The 7,299-nt window shown below is 40.4% G+C and overlaps 1 protein-coding gene and 1 long non-coding RNA gene across 2 annotated transcripts in view; both read right to left on the reverse strand.

The window, feature by feature from the left end:
• The window catches only part of cacna1ba (calcium channel, voltage-dependent, N type, alpha 1B subunit, a), a 262,364-nt gene that overhangs the window by 199,797 nt on the left and 55,268 nt on the right, over positions 1-7,299 (reverse strand). The window lies entirely within an intron of this gene.
• LOC116689196 (uncharacterized) overlaps positions 6,122-7,299 on the reverse strand; it is a 10,171-nt gene continuing 8,993 nt past the window's right edge. The window contains exon 3 of the long non-coding RNA XR_004331942.1: positions 6,122-6,132. This is a non-coding gene — a long non-coding RNA (uncharacterized LOC116689196). The remainder of the gene's footprint in view (positions 6,133-7,299) is intronic.

Consider the following 7,299-nt stretch of genomic DNA (forward strand, 5'->3'; position numbering starts at 1 on the left):
TGGTTCACATATAGCCCATAATTTGGGTGGACCTGATATTTGACTCCATTTCACTCAGTGTGAGAGTCTTAACTGCATTTTGCTGTTATTTATGATTTTTTTTCCACACACACCACCACACACATACCACACGGGTGCAGGGTACGTCTCGGCACAGTCCATACTTTTGCAACGTGCATGCAGGCTGAAATCACCATAGCCTCTGTCGGGATTAAGGTATGACAGAGCCAGGGACGGACTTGGGCTACAAAACACCCCTGGGCTTTCTCCCAAAAGGCCCATCCTCTGGCCATTCACCCCTAGCTGTGCGCAACAGACACTGCCAGGATTTCCTGTACTATGCCACATACTGTAGCCTATATCGACAAGGTTTCACAGCAAGTACCATCTCAAAACAGTGATGAGAATTGGGGTTGTGTCTAATTAGCCTCAGCCTTCAAATGAAAACAAAAAATGCTGTTACATCTTGCAAATGATGAAATGTCACTGGCTACAGAACCCCAGATTACACAAACATGTAATTATAGCCTAGAACAGTACAGAGTATTACACACTTAAATAAGAGATAGAAGTAGACTACTTGCTGAACCTGAACATGGGATTAGCTGTGTAGCCTATACCAAACTACACTGAGAGTGTAGTTATTATATACTATACTTATAACTATTCAAATATAATGTAAGCAAATGTAATGTTGGGGAAGTATAAGTTTCTTAAGAAGGGCACTATCTCAGTAACTCTGTCTATTATGAGGTCATTGTCAAGGGACATGAGGATGTCTTTCTCTGTGGCCCTTAACATGAATGTTTCCAGTTGTTCCTGTCATTCTGCTCGTAAGCGATTCTTAATTCTTAATGACACTCCCTTTCAATTGTCTGTGAAGCCTTCAAAAACACCCACCAGTCTTTGCCAGTTCCACAATGTAAGCCATATAAAGACAAATAAAAACTGCACTCTGATGGAAAAAAAAAGAAAGTGAAAACTAGGATTTTTTGGTTAAATATTTGGTTAATTGGTGAATTATTTACCACCCTTCCCTATTTGTTGGCACATTTAGATTGGTACTAATGCAGGCTGATGTTCCCATTTAATTCAATACCATTGTCTTCATCCTAGCAGCAAACGTGAGCTCACTACAACCTCTCATATACAACGAAGTGAAATTGCAGTTAACCCATAATTAATTTCTATGTGTTTAATGTTTCAAATTAACAGAAATTATAAACACGTTAAGTTTGACAGAACTAATGGCGGCCCATTTTCATAATCTGATGCACACCCATGTTGACAGCTGACTATGCAATTCCAATGAGAGATGAAAGGCAGCCTGCTCCTGGCACTTACCAGTATCTCATGTCTCTCTGTGTAGTTTTTGCATTTGCTGCTTCAGTGTCAAGAGACTGGCCCTCTTTTTTTATTTTCCTATCAACATATTAGACTTTTTTGTGCCGACGGCCATCAGATGGACAGCCGTTCTGGACTTTCCTGAATGCAAAGAGCCTGTGGAGCAGAGGTAGAGGAACATTTCAGACGACTCATGAAGTAGCATATTTACACATGCCTTTTGTATGCCATTATTGCCATGTTATCAAGACACATACCCTCTTTTTAGCATGTTTACAACTCTGTTTGGCCTCCATGACTTACATGACTTTGTGTTTGCGTATGAATTAATGCCGTACGAGTAGAATAAGGCCAAAAAACCCATACAGGAGAGCCGATTGTGTCCCGCATTGACGTTTCCTTTCCATGTTTGTTCTTTTCCTAAACCCAACCCTGTTCTTCTTTACCTAATCCCAACAGGTTCTTCTTTTCCAACCCAACCCGCGTGTCACGTTTTCTAATTTTCTTATGAGCTATTATTAAATAACTCTTGTTCCACCACACATTCCTTGATTCTTGTTTACCATTTTGGTCAGAACAGCCAAGCTACTACTTTAAACTAATTTTTTGTCTTATTTCCAAAATCTGAACCATCCTTGTGGGCCTGGACGGGAATTACAACTGCGTCGTTTTTAAAAAGCAAAACACTTGCGTCGGGCTTTGCGCTGCGCAGTGCCAGTGTGCAAGATAGTTCCTAAGATGTTTTCTTCCATGTGTTAGCTGAGTCAGAGTATCTCCTCTCTGGGACTCGCCCTGCTTCAGTCAACAGACAGACAACAGACAGACAGACAGACACACACACACACCACACACAACACACACACACACACACACACACACACACACACACACACACACACACACACACTTCTTCTGTGCTGCAGCAGTTGATTGGCTCCCTTCCTGCTCACATGGCTGATCATGTTTTTTTCAACTTGATACACTATAGTTATTGCAAATTTTACACTTCAGGCTGATTTAATGAAGTTAAATGTAGTCCTGTATCCCCTGTTGGGTGAGATGATGACGGCTTGCTTACATTGTCTCATACCTATATCTTAGACTTCACAATTATTTAGATGCCTGCTGTTATTTGATATATATTTACAGGGAATGTATATCTAATGTTTCAGCCTGGCGATGAAAGTGTATACCTATTTGTACATGCAAGTTGCTTAAATGAGTATATGTGACTTAATACTTGATACTACAATTTTGAACCGGAACAAAAAAAGAGCCATCTGAAATATCATTAAGTAGTTTATATCTGACTCTTTACTTGAAATGGACGTGGACGAAGCAATCATACAATTTCATTTTGCACACTTAGCTTCACTAATTATTCACAATATAACCCAATATTATTCCTTAGTACTAATTTATCAGCATGTGTAGTAGTATGTTGTGCTAGGGACGGCTGTGTTTCAGGTGGCAAGCGGTTGCCTACCGTTTGTGGTTCGATCCGAGGTCGGTGTGTCTTTGGGCCACGCATGTATGATGTATGAAAGTAAATGTGTTCAATGTTTTCTGATGAGCAGGCAGCACCTTGTGTGGCAACCTCAGCCACCAGTGTATGATGTGTGTGAATGGTGAATGTACAATGTTAAAGCGCTTTGAGCCCTATATTAATACGTTACATTTGCCATATGATGCACAGAAACCTATATAAGCACACTCAGACACACATTACAAGCATGCAATTCTTTGCAACTACTCTCTCTGATATTTCTGGTGTCTACTGTGTTCTCACTTTCTGTCGCCTACTCTCTTGTTTACATTTGAGTATGATTGCAGAGCACTGAGTAAGTGACCTCTCATTTCTGTTGTTGAAGTTCAGTTGTTGGGCTCCTCCCTCCTCTCTAGTGATGGTCAATGAAGCTTTGTGAACCATGTCTTTGTTTCCTGAGCGCAGTAGATGGCGCTCTTGGTTTTAAGAGAACAGTCTAAGGTATTGCAATTCAGTGTATTTTCAACCAATTGTGAGACAGAGAGCGCCATCTAGTGGGCTCAGAAGATAAAGACACTAGTTCATGAAGCTTCATTTGGCCATCACTACAACCTCCTGTCTGTCTGACTGACTGAGGTACATTATCTGTCTGGTCCATGGTTGAGGGTAGTAAGAGAGCTGGGAGAAGCTAGATAAGGCTGAAGCTGAACTGGTTGGTGGAAGAGAAGTTAAAAAAAATATTATTTTGGATATGCATATAATACATGGAGAGATATTTATACTGAGGTTATTGTCTATTTTGTGGTTGCATTTAGTTAATTGTAGGTAATTTTGAAAATGATTAAGTAGGACAGCTTTTGGCATATTGGATTTACAGATTTTATTATCAATTTAATGAATGTTTTCATTTATCAGGTACCTAATTTAGCAATTAACCATTGGTCATTGTTTGGGTCTTTTAAAGATTCTTTATTTTTTGGGCCATTTAAGGGCCTTAATTGACAGGACAGCTGAAGAAATGACTGGGGAGAGAGAAGGGGATGACATGCAGCAAAGGGCAGCAGGTCGAAGTCTAACCCGGGCCTCTACTTCGAGGACTAAACCTCTAATAATGGACGCCTGCTCTACCACTGGCGAGAAACAACTATGTAGAGGTCAAAGATGTGCTGTTTTTCTGAAAATTGATTTGTTAATTGCAAAATTAATTGCAAATTTTGTCCAACTGTGTAGCGGAGTATACTGTACTTTTATTAATCTGTATCAACAACTTGTTTTGCATTGAATACTTTTTTCTTTTAATACTAAAGTACTTTTTCCTGATGATGCTAACATAATTTTACTTAAGACAAGACTTTTACATTAACAGTAAAAGTATTTTTTACTTATTATGTATTAGTACAGTTACTTTAGAAGGTTCTGTACACTTCTTCCACCACGCTTAACACTAGCCTGTGCTGTACATGGGTCTTTTTGTTACAACACACACAACATTTTGTTGCTTGCGACTGTACTTTGAAAGTTGGTGAATGGTTGTTTAGGCATATCAAACTACACAAAGATCCTCCTGTCAAATTGAGGCGGAGGGCAATTGGCTTTGCTTTATGTCTGAATCACCTTCAATCTTCAGGTTTTGTAGGATTTAGGGTTTTAGAGTAGCTGACTGATTTGTTACATTTGGACAGAACCAGAATAGCAATTTCCCCTTTTACAAATGTAGAATATTTCCTTCAAAATGATTGTTTTGTGTTTGTTAAAATTAAGCCTCTATCACACAAACTTTTTTTGGTTGCTTTTTTGCAGAAATTTTTTATTATTATGATTTATTGTTTTAGTAGATACCTGTCTTGTTTCAGGAGTAGGCTAGTTGCGCATGAGGATATTAATAACCAACAGAAAAGTTAGACCGTTAAAGGAAGTACACAGCAGCTGTCAGAGAGTTAAGACATATGGACAAGAACGTTCTTACTGTGGATGCTAGTACCCCCACTGCCTATTTTTAATAATCAGGGCCACATGAAATCTGCAGCTGCAATTTTCTGCACATTTTACACAAATTTAAAAACTATATATGATTGAGAATGTTGGCACATCGCCACACTAAGCAAAAAAAAACAGTCTGCTAAATTCCACGGATTTTCATTCTGGATCAATTCAATTCAATTTTATTATAAGCACAGTTTCTCACAGCGCTTTCATAGAAGAGCAGGTCTAGACGTACTCTGTGATGTTTATTACAGAAATCCACACTTCCCACCAAGAACAAGCATTAGGTGACAGAGGCAGAAAAACTTCCTTTTAAAGCAGATACCTCGAGCAGAACCTGTCTCAGGTGCGCGTCATCTGCCTCGACCAGTTGGGTAGAGAAAGAGACAGACAGAGAAAAAGAAAGAGAGAGAAGAAACAGACAGAGAGAGAGAGAGAGAGAGAGAGACATGGAAATTGTAGCAGAGGGTGTCGAGCAGGAACATGAAGGCAGCAGACTCACAACCACAGATCCAAACTCCACAGGTCCAAGAGCCAGAAACACCTTCAGGAAGTGATAGGAGGAGAGAGGAGAGGGGCGAAAGAGCACAAGACTACGGGAAAGGGAAGAAGTTGTTAGTAACACGCATTAATGGCAGAGGTTGCTACAGATGGAGAGGAGGATTGATTGGTGATTCTAGGCCTATAGCAGCACAACTAAGGGATGGTTCAGGACTCACCTGAGCCAGCTCTACCTATAGCTTTATCAAGATAAAGTAAAGTCTTAAGCCTACTCTTAATTGGAGATGTTGTCTGCCTCCTGAACCCAACTGGAACCTGGTTCCACAGGAGAGGAGCCTGATAGCTGAACGCTCTGGCTCCCGTTCTACTTTTAGAGACTCTAGGAACTACAAGTAACCCTGCATTCTGGGACGCAGTGCTCTGTGGGGTAGTAAGGTACTATGAGCTCTTTAAATGGTGCCTGACCATGAAGAGCTTTGTAGGTGAGAAGATTTTAAATTCTATTCTGGATTTTACAGGAAGCCAATGCGAGAGAAGCTAAAACAGGAGAGATGTATCTCTTTTCCTGGTTCCTGTCAGAACACGTGCTGCAGCATTCTGGATCAGTCTTTATGGACTTTTTTGAGCAGCCTGATAATAAAGAATTGCAGTAATCCAGCCTAGAAGTAACAAATGCATGGACTAGTTTTTAATGGTAATGGTGATGGTCAATGGTATCAAATGCAGCACTAAGATCTTATAATACCAGTACAGAGATAAGTCCTTTGTCTGATGCAATTAGGAGGTCATTAGTAATTTTCACAAGTGCTGTCTCTGTGCTATGATTAACTCTAAATCCTGACTGAAAATCATCAATAAGCTGTTGCTATGCAGAAAGTCACACAGCTGTTTGGTGACTGCTTTCTCAAGAATCTTAGAGAGAAATGGAAGGTTGCTGATTATACATAATACCAGACGCAAAAAGGTCATATGCATTTTATTTAAAGAAAAACTGGGCTTTCAGAAGTAACGCTGTCCCAGGAGTTAATAGTTATGACCATAAGACAAAATAAAAAAATTAAATCACAGATATTTATTTAAATCACACAAAACAATAATGAACAAAACTTTTGAGATTTGTTTTCTAGGCCTTGGTAGTCTCGCATTGCCAAACCTATCTACAGCACTGTGTCAGTCACCTGTCACTGTGCCACAGTGGGTGGCAGTACTCAGTCCATAGGGAGTTGGGTTGGGACCGCGAGGGTCACTGGTTCAAATCCCCGTATGACCCAAAGTTGGGATGTGGATTGGTGTGGAGAGATGCCACTTCACCTCCTGGGCACTGCCAGTGCCCTTGAGCAAGGCACCGTACCCCCCCGACCGCTCAGGGCGCTGGTTCAGCTGGCAGCCCACTCACTCTGACATCTCTCCAGTATAGTGCATGTATAGGTCCTGAGCATGTGTGTGTTTTCAGGCCTGTGTGTGAGTACTAACCAAGTGTTACCCAGAGCAATCCACACTCCCAACTTTTTGGGTCCATACGGGGATTTGAACCAGTGACCCTCCGGGTCCCAACCCAACTCCCTATGGACTGAGCTACTGCCACCCACTGTGGCACAGTGACAGGTGACTGACACAGTGCTGTAGATAGGTTTGGCAATGCGAGACTACCAAGGCCTAGAAAAACAAATCTCAAAAGTTTTGTTCATTATTGTTTTGTGTGATTTAAATAAATATCTGTGATTTAATTTTTTTATTTTGTCTTTATGGTCATAACTATTAACTCCTGGGACAGCGTACATATTCTGAAAGCCCAGTTTTTCTTTAAATAAAATGCATATGACCTTTTTGCGTCTGGTATTATCTATGTATAATTTCAGCCAACCTTCCATTTCTCTCTAAGATTCTTGAGAAAGCAGTCACCAAACAGCTGTGTGACTTTATTTGATGATTTTCAGTCAGGATTTAGAGTTAATCATAGCACAGAGACAGGCACTTGTGGAAAA

Source organism: Etheostoma spectabile, chromosome 5, assembly GCF_008692095.1.
Source record: "Etheostoma spectabile isolate EspeVRDwgs_2016 chromosome 5, UIUC_Espe_1.0, whole genome shotgun sequence".
NCBI lineage: Eukaryota > Metazoa > Chordata > Actinopteri > Perciformes > Percidae > Etheostoma > Etheostoma spectabile.